This window comes from Rhea americana, unplaced genomic scaffold (assembly GCF_003343005.1).
Source record: "Rhea americana isolate MKP2758 unplaced genomic scaffold, rheAme1 scaffold_41, whole genome shotgun sequence".
Taxonomy (NCBI): Eukaryota; Metazoa; Chordata; class Aves; order Rheiformes; family Rheidae; genus Rhea; species Rhea americana.
In genome coordinates this window covers 3995021-4010539 of record NW_028186546.1, presented here as the reverse complement: position 1 = coordinate 4010539, position 15519 = coordinate 3995021, and positions in this window count along the sequence as shown.

The window sequence follows — 15519 nt, the reverse complement described above, 5'->3', positions numbered from 1 at the left end:
TAAATAGTTTGGGTTGTCCTGAAGCTGTGCTTTCAGTGCGTACATGACTTATCCCTGCCAAAAACTCCATATCTGAAGCATGCAAAAAGGACCGAAAAAAACAGATTGTTGCACAGATCATATTATCAAATTGGAGCCAAATGGCAACTCACTGACATTTGCCGTTTGATCAACTCCGACTGATAGAAATGGTAAAACTGACAGTGCATGTTCACAGAATAAGTCAGCACATGCCATATTTGAAACTGAGCGTATGGGGGAAAGAGTGAACTGAAATGAGAGAACAGAATCTTTTTTTTTTTTTTTTACAGTATTTCAACTAAGAAGCTGCACCTTGTCAACATCATGAAATATTTTTTCTGCTTTTTGAAAAAGATATATCAAAATTTGTAATGAAAATATTATTATAATGTTGTTGCATTCTATAAAACAATTTCAGGAAAGTCAATTCTTTGTAAAATAAATTGATTTAAAATAAGAARGAAATAAGTGGAGGAAGAGGAAAGAAATATCTCCTTCAACTACGGAAACAGCTTCAACTTATATAGACAATTAACTAGAGTAAAACRGAGAAGATGTGATTAGATGGTGTAAGACAAGACTTTTTTGTACACTTGGGCAGCAGACCAAGAAGATACTGACATGAAGATTTCTCTCTCTATCACTAACACTTTATTATTGTTTATTTCTGCTTATATGTTACAAGATTTAATCCTGAAAACTTCTGTACATTTTACAAAGTAGATAAATAAAATTACTATCTTGTTATTTGTTCATATAGGAAAAAGACAGTCTCGTATTTGGATTGGGAATGCAATCTCCTCTGTCTAGTTTATGCACTTTGGTACAAAAGCAAATTGCTTCCTTCAGTCTCTTTCATATCTTTTCATCTCCACAAACTTGGTCCCAATGTAGCCTTTTCAACAAAGGTTTTCTTTTCTTCTTGTTAAGTTTCTCTGCTTTGCAATCCATCTTTTGTTCTAGTGGAAAGAGAACATTAGTGATCTTGACCTTCTGCTTAACTTTGATAAATGTAGAAGGCATCAGATATAATCAACTGTATCAACTTCTGAACTATACCTGCTGCACAGCTGAATAAGTAGTCTTCCAAAAAGGATGTGAAGTCAGCATCCTTCAAACCTTAGACAGAGTAGCTATCACAGGATAAATAAGTATTCTCACCTCGCTTTCAAAGTCCCCAATATCTTCTTGTGCTTTGTATGTCTCAGATAAGAAACAGACAAGATTTCATGTATTGAGATGTTTGTTCAACATCTTTAAAAGAAGAAAAAAGCCTTTTGATTTTAGCTAGTAAATGCAGACTTTCACTTCTGCTATCTGCAAAGGAAAAAGTAATTTTCAACTTTTACTTTAGAGGTCTGGCTGTGAGACAGTCTTATGTAATCTGGAATCTCTTTCTTTCTTTCTTTTTTTAATGTGTTAAAAAGACATTCCGAGGAAAAAAATCCCATTCTTTATCCTTGGGTTACATCAAACTCGGCATATGGCAATATAAACTTCACCAGATAGAACAATGATTCTCATCCCTCTCACTTGGAAGACAAAATTTTAACGGGAAAATGAAGCTCACTTATTAAAAAATATCCTCTTCCAATACATCAGAAAATAGAACATGCAGAATACTGAACTCTGGATTTATACAACTATTTTCAGGCAATCCAGCCATATTGGAAGCATAATTGCTCTAGCCTTCCACTCCTGTCAGTGGACAGAGGAATGTTCCCTCAGATGGTCTTCTGTGCTCAGATCTGACATTGTGCCTTTCTCTGTCCATTGATACAAAGGTSTCTATGGTGACAAGGTTTTCAGCAGGCACCTCCAGTTAAACATCTAGAAGTCTAGAATGATTCTTCATATTCCACCCTCGCTGACAATCGTGTCTTTCGGGAAGGAACATCTGAGATGGGCCAGGCACAGGTTCACGCAGCAGGATCAACCGCAAGCAGGTTTTRTATTTACTGCTGGTGTCACCAAGCAATTTCTGACTGTCGCCAAGAGCTCTGTGGTTTGCTCCACACTTTGTTGTCATGTTATCCTCATTCTAAAAGCCCACTCTTTTCTTCCCCACCTTCATTCTACTCTTCTCCACACTTTGCCTCATCCAACATATTCTCCATTCCTTCTTGCTTTTATCTAATATCTTTCTCGACCTCTCACACCTTCACTGCAGTTAAAGCATGTGTTGAAATTAYGTAATAAATAAACACAATTAACAGCTGAAAACTGAAATTATTTTAGAGAAATAAATGTTAAGCCCCAACATTAATCCCCTATAACTTACTTATGTCTTGAAACCTCTGTCCCTGACTTGTGTGATTGCTTTCTTTCCCGCATGGGACTTCGGTATGTACACTGTGAACTCTCACACGGAGAATCTCTGGTTGCCTGTTTGTACAACTGTCTAGTATTAATGGGGCTCCAATTCCGGCTGTAGTCCTGAGCACTACTGTAACATTTAGAATAATCCTTACGACATTGTATTCCTGCAACAGGGACCTCAGGTTTCTAGAATATTTGCCAAGAAGTCAGCACCTATCAATTAAGGAACAGTAACAGCGGCTATGTATGCTGTTATCTGATGGCAATAACTTAGTGTAATATTTTTTTTGTAGTAGGTAAAGCAATTATCAGTTTTKGTACAGGCAATATTCAGATAAACATTTAGCACAGCTCAGCTGACACAYGGCACCTTGTAAAACTGTTGTAATTTTACTGTGTGTAAGTCCTCTGAAAACATGGCCCAGTTTGCTTTTGCTCTTTTGCTGAAACTGCTATTAGAAGATATTAAATAGTCAATAGTCTAGATTGGGAATTGAGAGGCTTGAGTTTGATTTCTGTACAGGCATTACTTGAGCGACCTTGGATAATTCACAAATAAATTATCCCATGCTTCAGTTCTCTATTGCTAGACCTGTTATGAGGGTAAATTCTGTGAATAATTATGAAATATTCAGATACTCTAACAATGAAGACTGCGGRAATGCAGATGCAGAACATGGTGTTTTCATTTGTATGGCAATAACAGTCCATAGCTCAAAATACTCCTTACGGGGGGAAGGACTGGTCTCCTAGAATTGTGGTGATTCACATCGTTTCACCTTATGCAAAATAAATTCCTAATTAAAGAGTATCAAGTCCTATCTCATTTTTTATGTAACATCATTTTTGGATAAACACTTAGGAATATCACTTTAACATCATTTTAAAGGAAAGCAAATAATGTGCCCTTTCCATTCAGTGGCACATTAACCCTGAAAAAAATCACTGCCCATTGTTTTTCCCTTTTAAGTTAATGGGGCTTTACAATTAATAACAATAAAGTAGGCTTTTACACAGAGTATAAATTTTATATGGGCAATATTATCAGCTTTTTGGCCAGCTTGGTATCATAATACYCTTCTGATTCTCTTCTAATAGCGTGATGTTATTAAGAAGATCTGACAGTTTGGCTATCACTCATGTACTCTAAACTACCGGCATCCATAGAACATTGTTATAAAATGCCTAATAGGATTACAAATGCTTTTTGGAGCAGAACAAATTCAGTGCAAGTTGCAAATCTGTGTCTGTTTCCTTAGTGCCTTTGTACTTACTGTACCTTCAATAGATATAGATCTGCTAGAGGCAAGAGGAGTTCAGTGGACTTTGGTTGTTCCCACTGGTTCCTAAATCATGCTTTCTCTCTGTGGCTGAGTTTAGCCCATTCCCAGTCAGTGCAGCATGATCTCCCCAACATCCTTGTTGTAGGTATTCCACGTGCAGCAAGAGACTACGCTGCCAAGCAAAGCAGGTTCTCTTCCCACTAATTCCTAACATCGAATGATGCAAAGAAGGGAGYTTCAGTTCCCCCATTCTGTCCCATAGCTTTTCAGACCAGAATGCCTACTGAAGCATATCACATTTCTCTCCTTGCCCATGTTTTTAGGTTTAGTTGCAAAGTAGGTGAAAAGGAGATGGAATTTACAGAAGACTCATCTTTAAATTTTGTCAGGACCTGACCAATTTGTATTTCCTAGCTCAAGCAMTACTGGAAGCGTTGTGGAGTACACCTGCTTTGCAACGAAGACACAACCATTTCACAGTACTCTCATTCACTGCTTTACTTCCTCTTCGTTCTTGAAAACAACAAGCTATGTAGTGCTAGTCTATTTTAATCAAGGAGATTCTATGTCCTGATTAAGCTGCACTGTTTTGCCCACTACAACTCCACTTGCATCATAGAGGCAATAAATTATCATACAACAAGCACATTTTTATACATCTTAACACAAGGGATGAGGTTGATCTGGAACTTGAGCCACAAGAAAGTGGGAAGTTTATTGGAAGTTGGTCCTTCCTATAGTCACTGAGGAGCGATTCATTCGAAGAAGATTCATTCCAGCTGTCTAAGACACTTGCTTATGGCTACACTGAAATGCTCCGTGCAAATCTCTAACCTCTGTTGACCAGAGACAGGATCTGTTTGAATAGCATGGCCTAAGGTCTGAAGATATTTGCCATAAATCTATAGGAGATACAACATTCATCTCCCATGGAAGGAGTAGAATCTCCATAGGGCAGTAGATTCAATCTCCTAGCTCACACAATTAACCGACCTGCAAGTCAGTTTAATCTGCAAGCTGAATCTCATCCTAGAGTCTTAATTATTAGGTGACTAAAGATAGGTGAGCTAGATAAGGTCTAGGTCAACATTACAGGAATAAAAAGTGAATTGTTACCCTACTTTATTTTGGAACATGCTGCGAGTCAGAACCTGGTGATATTAGAAAGCAGATGATTTACCCACAACTCTAACACATTCTGCCTCACATGTACAACCCTCAAGAAGAGTAAAGTCTTCTATGGTGTAGAGGATGGAAATTAACTGCAAGCAACAAATTTCAGCTCCTACACACTCTGCTGTTGGTGCAAAATATATTGGGAAACTCTAACAACATATATTATATGCCTAGAGAAGGCTAATCATAATATTTTCCACAGTGGTGGACAAGTAGTGAAGGCTTGATTAAATTGTCCACAAACAGGGGTTGAGTGTCATTTGAGAGGCTCTAAGGTATTTGAGATATCTGTACAAACAGCCTTGGGAGAAATGTTAGAGGACTTTCGTCATTTCGTATGGCAGTCGGAGGCTCACCAAGATACCTAGGACATTTCAAATGACAGTAGATATCTTTTCATGAGCAACTAATTGAATCTTGACAGGCTATATGCAACAGTCTTAGAATTACAGAATCACAGAATGATTGTGGTTGGAAGGGACCTCTGGAGATCATCTAGTCCAGCCCCCCTGCTCAAGCAGGGTCACTTACAGCATGTTAGACAGGATCATGTCCAGGCAGGTTTGAATATTTCCAGAGGAAGAGACTCTACAACCACTCTGGGCAACCCAGTTCAGTGCTCTGTCACCATCACAGTAAAGAAGTTTTTCCTCATATTCAGGTGGAACTTCCTTTGTTTCGGTTTGTGCCTGTTGCCTCTTGTCCTGTTGCTTGGCACCACTGAAAAGAGGCCAGCGCCATCCTCTTGACACCCTCCCTTAATGTATTTGTAGACACTGATAAGATCCCCTTTCAGTCTTCTCTTCTCCAAGCTAAGCAGGCCCAGCTCTCGCAGCCTTTTCTCATAAGAGAGATGTTCCAGTCCTCTAAACATTTTTGCAGCCCTACGCTGGACTCTCTCCAGGAGCTCCATGTCTCTCTTGTACTGGGGAGCCCAGAACTGGAGCCAGTACTCCAGATGAGGCCTTACCAGGGCTGAGTAGAGGGGCAGGATCACCTCCCTCCACCTGCTGGCAACAGTCTTCCTAATGCACCCAAGGATGCTCTTGGCACCCTTGGCCACAAGGGCACATTGCTGGCTCATAGTCAATTTGTCATTCACCAGTGCTCCCAGGTCCTTCTCTACAGAGCTGCTCTCCGGCAGGTCAGCCCAAGCCTGTACTGGTGCATGGGATTATTCTTCCCTAGGTGCAGGACTCTACACCTGCCCTTGCTGAACCTCATGAGGTTCCTCTCCGCCCAGCTCTCCAGCCTGTCCAGGTCTCTCTGAATGGCAGCACAGCCCTCAGGTGTATCAACTACTCCTCCCAATTTGGTATTATCAGTAAACTTGYTGAGGATGCACTCCATCCCCTCATCCAGGTCATTGATGAAGAAGTTGAACAAGACTGGACCCAATACCCAGTGACCCCTGGGGGACACCGCTTGCTACAGGCCTCCAACCGGACTCTGCGTCACTGATAACAACCCTCGGAGCTCTGCTTTTCTCAATCTGCCAGTTTTCAATTCACCTCACTGYCCACTCATCTAACCCACGCTTCCTGAGCTTGCCTGTGAGGGTGTTATGGGAGACAGTGTCAAAAGCCTTGCTGAAGCCAAGGTACACAACATCCACTGCTCTTCCATTATATACCCCACCAGTCGTTCCATCCTAGAAGGCTATCACATTGCTTAAGCAGGATTTTTCCTTGGTGAATCCATTCTGACTACTCTTGAACATCTTCTTTTCCTCCACATGCTTAGAGATAACATCCAGGATGAGCTGCTCCATCCTCTTTCTGGGGATGGAGGTGAGGCTGACTGGCCTGTAATTTCTTGGGTCCTCCTTCTTGCCCTTTTTGAAGACTGGCGTGACACTGGCTTTCTTCCAGTCCTCAGGCACCTCTCCAGTTCTCCATGACTTTTCAAAGATGATGGAGAGTAGCCTAGCAATAACATCTGCCAGCTCCCGCAGTACTCATGGGTGCATCTCATCAGAGCCCATGGATTTGTGGATGTCAGGTTAGCCTAAATGATCTSTAACTCAATCTTCCTTGGCCAAGGAAAAATCTTTCTTTCTCCAGACTTTCTCTCTTGTCTCTAGGCTCTGGATTCCTGAGGGCTGGCCTTAGCAGTAAAGACTGAAGCAAAGAAGGCATTCAGTAACTCTGCCTTCTCTGTATCCTTTTATCACCCATCCCATTCAGCAGTGGGCCCACATTTTCTCTAGTCTTTCTTTTGATACTGATATCTTTGAAGAAGACATCCTCGTTGTCCTTGATATCCCTTTTCTTTTTTCTTTATTTATCCCCATTTCTTTATTTATATTTTGAGGGTGTTATTCCTTTGAAAGTTTTCATAAGCAGATACATCAAACCTAACATGGCAAATTAATAAAAATGGAATCTAACCTGCATCTGAAAGGATTTAGACTTATGCAGTTGCTGTAGCAACTTTGCTGTTGACAAGTAAATACTTTAAAAATTCCTGTGCATTCAAACCACTGTTTACTGCTGAGAAGAATACAATGAAATGATTCCATTAAATCCTGCCCCCCCCCGGAAAATTTATGTGCTCAGAATCCATCCCAATTATGTGCACATAATCCACAAAGAAGTATATTATTGACTTTTTCTGTATCACAGGAGAAGATTAGGGCACGTGTCAATCCATGATTACATTCAAAGAACTACATTTGGAGAAAGAGCAAGCTGTGAGCATTAACTTCTGCAATGTATTAGGAATATAATCACTTTATTTTACAGTGGCCAAATACGTAACACAAATCTCTACTGTCACTAATGTGACAGGTCCACTCCACAATATGTTAAAAGAATTTGTTTTCTACCTGGTATTCTTGTACATCAACAAGCTTAGAGATTCATTTTTCTTCCTCTTCTACTAGATGTAAAAGTTTTCTGCAAAAATCAATTTTTCTTGTTGAGTGAATGATGCAGTGGCACTTCTGTAAATGTGATATCAGAAATCTATGATAGTGTGCTTTGAAATGGCTCTCTTTTTGTATGACTTGTTGGTGACTCATAGTAATTAGCCTGCCATAAGTTCAGGTTTTCTGATACACAGACCCCTTCATTTCAGCACTACAGTAGGTATTGCAGTTTCTTTTTATATTTCCTTCCTCCAAGGAAAAACAATCCACAACACTTTTCAAATAAAAGTACAGCTAATGGCTTTGTGACATTTTTCTGGAAAAATATATAGTGTGCCACGTTTGAAAAAACTACATACTGTTGTTTAGAATAACAGTAATAACATTATAGCTCTTAAACATATAAATGGTCCAAATCTAACAGATTTTTCTCCTTCTTCTCTATCCTAGCTCAACACACATTAAAGATCTGGAAGAACATGTTCTATGAAAATTGAGGATTTGGTTCATGAAAGCACATGTAAGATAAAATATATCCTCTCCTTTCAATGTACCCATGATTCCCAGTAAAGATATGGAGTATCACATCAGTGTTATGACAGGATATAATAGTACACAACTTATATTTAAATTAGTATAGGTCAAATAATTTATATTAAAGTCACATTGATCATTTCAATAGCTTAATAGCTTAAGTATTTCAGACTGTTGGGCAGAAATACTCAATCAAGTCTGATATGCATTGGCTTGTTACCAGAACACTCCCGGGATCTAGGCAGGTATATTGAATGTATGTGAGTTACATAGTTTCCTCTAGATATGACCCTTCAGTTTGAAATAATTTTGCAGTTTCATGAGCATATAAGGATATTATCGAACATAAGCACTGTAGAATCAGTTTCATGTAGTTTCAAGAGTAGCCTTGCAAAGTGCTTCCTTTTGAAGGACATTGGGCTTTATGGCATATAATGCAGTCAGTCACTAGTATAACAGTTTATATTTTATCAAAAATACATTTTCTCACTTCCTTTAGGTTCTGAACATATCCTAGCATAGTAATCAGATCAGCATGGTTCATATTTTAAGATCTACTCATCCAACTTTTGAGCAAAAAAAAGTTTCAGCTTACTGAACACTTCTGGTATAATACGGAAGTGCATCTGTTCTTACCAAGGACAACAGATTCTACAACAAAGTCTTTTGCTCATCCTTATTATACAAGAATTAGGTCATTGATATATGTATAGGATCTGTCTGAAAATCTTTTTTTATCTTAGGTTTATTTCTACTGATTTTGGTTCTGATCTCCCTTTCTTGTAGTAGCTAGTGTGAACTTGTCTTTTAATATACTCAGACATGCACATAAAATATTTGATATACAAAGGGATATGTCTAATAGTCATATAATACAGCTAGTTGAACTTAAAATGATGAAAATGTTACCAGGCTTTGAACCAGGCCAGGTTCAAAGTGATGCAGCTGGCTTCTTTCAACCTTTTCCACTCTCTCTAAATATCATCTGATGTAAACTGGGAGAAGTCCTGCTGGCAAAAGCTAATAAAGATACACTGACTTATACTAAGCATTATGGGGCAACGGACTGTTCAGAAAAATTTATCTACAGTGCTTTGTCGTCAAATAAACAAGTTTATATCAGCTGAAATGTCACTTACTTAAATAAGTCTTTCTTGATTTATGTTGCATCAGTGGTAGTAGAATTTGGTTTATGTTCCACTCCATTTTGCATTCAGTGACATTTGCTAGGTTATACAATGACAACTACATTTAAAGAAACAAAAATTTCCATTGCACTAAATGAAACTGCCCCTAGCAAAAAGCTACTTTAGTTTTTCTAAGAAAACAGTAATGAGTTACCCATTTGTGTGAATGCTTTCAGTTCTGTGAAGCTCTCCATTATACATCACATTATGCCAGTTTAGGACTTGGAGCCTACAGTCGTCACTGCATTTCATTGTAGTTAAATTCAGAGCAATCACACTCTAGTTAGCTGAAGTAGATCATTATTTTGTGAAATCACACAGACCATCTGCATTGAACTGATTCTGCTTGAAACACCACACCATTGATTGGTTGTCCCCAAAAGCCTTGAACCAAGCAGAATATTTCTTGTTGCTAATAGGAAATGAGATTCTTGTAATTAGATGGAGCTGCAGTTTGTGCTACATGCCTTATCCAAAAAAATGCTGCTTGATGCTTTACCGCTTTAAAGAAAAGGTCTTTCTCCTTCCCAGCTACAGACTTGACTCTTCAAATCTGTAATTTGTAGATGGATATATAAATGCAAGATAAAGTTGAGAATTGCGCTGGATGCAGGAAGAACAGCAAAGCAATACATCTAACATACGAACGTTTCAGTTTGCCTGGCTGTATAAAATTTAAAGTTCACTCACAGTTGGCCAGCAGGTATTTATTATCTTCTCTTTCAAATAAACAAATAGAAAGCTGCTAGGTCAGCTTTTTGTTCAGTTACACATGAACTTTTGTGATTCATTAATGCTCATTAAGCTGTATKTTCCCTCTGGGTATTGCAACTAAAATGATTCTGCAGCAAAAGCAACTCACCTCCTTGCAAGCTATACAAACTTTAAGATATTTAACTGGAGAAGGTTCTAGCTGATTCTGCAAAGATCCCTTTGAACTCCAGAACAGAAAGCAGCATGTGGAGTTGCTGCAGTTGCTGAGTAAGTTTAATGCCAGGAAAAAAAATCCAGTCCCCAAACCCAAATACATTAAACTCAAGAATAACAGCAACAAATCTGCTTCTTGGTAGGCCAACTTTAATTGCCTCTTGTCCTATGCATCTTTGGGTAATGCCTTCTTCTCTGAAGAAATTGCATCAAAAGTTGCCATTGATGTAGTCTTCAAAGACAACAACCATTTCAGCACTAATACTATAGTAGACCAGCACATTCAATAAATGACAGTAAGAAAGGTTACYGCTCTGACTTTCTTGACTCTGCACRTCTGCTGACAGCCATTATGGTCATGGACCTCTAATTCCACAGATAAATGAACCAGTTTGACAAAGAGAGATGATTCAAACTGTTTAACTTAATCCCACTGCATTTGCCTAATACAAATTAGGGTCAAACTAATACAAAAAAGAGTAGTGACAGGACTATCCAGGAAAGAGTTTAACACTCATTTATAGGTAGGAGAAATTATCCTTTTCAGTGCCATAGTTGGATTTGAAATGCTAAGTTTATACATTGCCTTTAACTTCACTCAGAAGAGGTACTGCTTCACTTATAACAGTATGGACAYGGTAACACACCATAAAAGTGCTGATATGGAAGGAAAAATTATGCATTCCGATAGAATGAACTTATCTGAGTGAGGGGGTTGGATTAGATGATCTACAGAGGTCCCTTCCAACCTTACAGATTCTATGATTCTCTATGATTCTAAAATGAGTATACAAGAGGCTTTACATTTGGATTAAGGTTTCAGCACAAACAGAAGCAGTTGTTTTTTCCTTCATTTTTCCCTGTAATGGACAGAGGCAAAAAGAAAAAATAGAATAAAAGAACATGTACAGAAAGGAAAGAAAAAATGAAAGATGAGAGGAAAAAAAATACCAATTGATAATTAAAAATAATAATGCCCCAAATTGGACATAATTCCTTTGTCTCTCAGGAAGAATGGCTTCTCTAGTTTCCTTTAGATGAAGTCTAGATCTCCTTCCATGTGCCCTGCCAAAAACAAGCTGGGCTTTAGTCAAACACGAAGTATTAGGTTCAAACTCAGAGGAGCTGGGTGAATTTACAAGGAAGTAGAATAAGCTTTGTTGAGCTACTGCTTTTTTTGCCCCTATAATTTATAAAGTTTTAGAATTACATGATTCAAAGTTAATGCATCGCTAATTCAGAAGACTGCACCATGACAGCTGGCACAGAGTAAGCTACATAGCRGTGAGGCACAACACCTTAGCCTCACGAAATTGGCAGTAACACACTTTTTAACCACCAACGAAGTGGAAACCTGCCAGATCGTCAGTACTTTACAAGTGCTGCTCAGTACAGTTTCAGCTACAGTGGCTTATTAAGAGCCATCAAAATGACTACCCAGTTATTATAGTGTTAATGCATTTTTAATAATAATTATTTATTGCATCTGTAATTTTGAGTCAATTATATACTGGGCTGCCYGTGCCAAATAACGTAATTTCCTCCAACGCTGAAAACCTCCAGAGGAGGTGCAGTTATAATAGCCTATCGTATGCAAAACATATGGTAGGTCTTAATGGGGCTTAATTAAATGCTTGTTTAAATCAAAATGTTTCAAAAATATTTATTCTATTTTTATGTATAATTAAAGTGCATTTGTAAAATTGTTAATTGCTAGACACAGGAGGAAAAAGAAAAAAAAAAACTCTAAATCCATTAAATAAGTGTAAGAACACTGCATATTTACCTTACTTAATGAGATAACATTTGCAAAGCACTTTGAAGCCTTGAAGGGCTACATTATCTTTTAGTCATTATTGCTATTCCAGTTGCTTTTTAAAATCTTGTTTATTCATTAATTTTATTTCATTTTACAACATCACGTTTTTCACACATCTGGTAGATGTGGTGTTAGGAATCGGAATTAACTCAACTCTACAGGGCCTTATTTGCCTGAAAAGACATGGCCCAAGACTATGAGGCAGTCCTTCAGGACTAAACATGAGAGACATAAACATTGCTGCTGATATTGCAGTCAATGCACAGATGAATTCTTGCTGATGATCTTTAGGTAAAAACAAAAAAGTATCTCTAAAATATCTCTAAAGAAAGGGAGTGATGACTCCTATAGGGGCTATTGTATGCATCTAAGGCCTCTGCTGAGTCCACCCTTCAGAGGAGTCTCTCCCTGTTGGCAGACTAACCAAGGAACACATCAGAGAGCAGTGTGAATACCCCTGTGACTGGGTACAGGATGGAACCTATATTATACCCATAGCATTGGGTATCGCATGAGATTTTCAAAAGCACTGAAAGACTTGGAGTCCTTTGACTTTAATATGAACTAATTAATTAACCTCTATGTAAGATAGACCAAATAAGTTAAAATGTGGGTTTCTAGTCACAGTATCTAACTCCTGCTTAATTCTATTGCTTTTATTTAAGTTGCTCAGACCAGGAATTCTAGATTGACCCTGCTTGCAGAAAATCAATGAGAAGGTAGTCTCTGGGGTTAGTATGAGCAAGAGTACAGCTTGCAATTGAAGTTAAGATGAACTGAGAATGTTATTGTACTCTGGTGTTTTACTTTGGGGTTGAGTTTTGCCCAGCAAACACAATTAAATGTTTCTGTTAAAAAATAAAACTAAAATTCATAAATGCATATATAAATAATCTGTGTCCCAAATTATGGAGTCAGATACTTGGGAGGAATAATACAAATCAGTGGAGCTGAATCCAGATGAGGTTTTAGCTTAACAAACTCTTTTTTCCCTCTCTTTTGCAATGTTTGAGACTCTAGGGGATTTTGGAGGAAAAAGAACAACTTCTGTTTTCATCAGAAGCTTACTTTTTCAATTTCACTGATTTTAGTGAATAACAGGATTTGGTCTTCCCTCTTTTCCTCACAAATAAGTTTAAATCATGGGACAAGGCAGTTACTCCAGCTTTTGCAGAATGTGGTGTGGTGGGAGGACAGTAGTCTCTACTTCTCAAAGCCTCCCACAGGACTTCAGAGTCGTYGTCATTGACACTTGTTCTTGCCCTGTTGCTTCACTTACTTTTCTCTAGCCTTTTTTATTGCCAGCCAGTCTATGGCCCGAAGAGGCTGGAGAAAGTACTGAGGCGTAGAGTAGAGGGACAGCAGACAGAGATACAGCTGGAGCTCTGTTCCTTCTCCATCTGCTTACCCTGCCAACCCTCTAGGTCATTGTTATCTTAATATGTGACAAATAYTATGTTGGGTCCCCATGTCTATATACCGCATGAAGATAAGGGATAAAACAGGTGCCATCTACAGCTCTTTGTAGCAACTAGACCCTCAACTGTGGTCAAGGACTAACTCTACCAGGTAAGCACTATGCATTAGGCCCTGTCTATACCAGTACATCAAATGTGCTTGAGATCATTCTTTGTCACTGAGTCTACCTGACAAAAAGAAACAAATTCCCATGTCATTATGCTGTATTACTCTCCAAACAGACTAACCACATCCAAAGGTGCTACTGAGAACGGTCCTGACCTGCACTAGCTCCCAAACTGTGTCCAAGTACTATATAGCAGAGTGCAAGTTGCCCTGGTTCAAAACTATGCAAAGAAATTAACAACATAGGCAATAGTCATCCRGTATCTATGAATTAAATTTAATTAATTATATTAAACAGTACCAGAGCACTGTTTAATCTGCTTGTATAGGCTAAGTGTGTCTAAGCTAAATACTCTATGCTAAATTGGTCACAAAACTATTCCATATAGAAATAAGCAGCATTTTTCTATAACTGTGATGGTGGCAGGAAGAAGATAAGGCAAGGTTTGTTGCTATAGGTAATGGCTTCATAAAACCACCTACTATAGATAAAAAAATATGCAAACTTTCTGTCTCACAGGTCCTTCCTCAGGTCCAAAGGAGAATCATCAGGCTTCACAGCTAAATACTATACTCTTTGTTCAGAGTCTGGAGAGGTATCCAGTTAGATACCTATAGTTAGATCATCTCAAGAAAAAAAGGTGGTCTTTGATAGCTGTGGATCAAGTAGAAAGGAAAAGAGAGAGAGAGGTGAAAATGTAGCTGGATGAAATAAAACATTACTATCCTTCCTTAGAATGTGGGAAACTGAGGTACAGAAATTTGCTGCAAAGGAAAATGATGAGCTTAGACCGTATATTTGGCAGGTCCTCAAGAACATATATTTCCATGATGCTGCAAGAGCAGAAACAGAGAAACACTAACTGCAATACATTTATTCATTTTTCTGTGCCCTCCACACTGTGCTTCAGAACACACCTGCTGTCTGTGGAATGTTCTTCCTTTAACTGTTAGATACAATTAAATCAGTTTCTTTACAGCACTGTACAGAACTTCAGTGTGCCGAGTTCAAAAGGCTAATGTCCCTTTATTTTGTCAGAAGTAAGTCAGCTTTATGATTTGAAGAGGGTAAGGGGGAGGACAGACACTACCCTTTTCTTTTTTACCTGTAAAATATGTTATAAAAAGAAAGCTTTTTGGCTTTTTGATTTGTTTTTATGTATCTCTGACAGCAYCATGTTTGTCTTGGCCAGTCAATATAACGTAAATATACTTTGGATTCCTACCTCCCATTAACAATGTTTTCCCCGTACCAAGATTGGAGAGCTACACAGAAGTAATGTTTTGCTGTCTTTGCAGATTGCCCCCAAAAAGATGGATAAATCCATCAATGGATGGACATTTACTATCTACTGTTAGGCCAGGAGGTCAGTGCAGCATAGGGTCACATTTTGTGCTTATCTTGCTTAGCTGAAATTACAGCAGTATTTTCTTTGACCTGAATAAATGACTAACCTATAACTCATAACAAGGTAGCTGCTTTACTGTTTTTGCCTCAAATTTTCCATCCATAAATGAGAATGGTTTTGAATTTGATGTGCTTTTATCGATGTGCAATATAAAACAAATGCACAAGCTATATACAGGAACCATTAATTCACTCTAGAAATGCAGGTAACTAGAGTGGGCTGCAGCAAATATTTACAAGCTATTTTTGAAGTTCAAAAAATCATACAAATATATCTCCATATGTATGTACCACTGATCTATACATATTTATATATCTTAATGCAGTCCTCTGTTTTCTTTTATTTCTTCTCTTTTTTGGAATGGTTATGTCTCTCAGGACACAATACATAT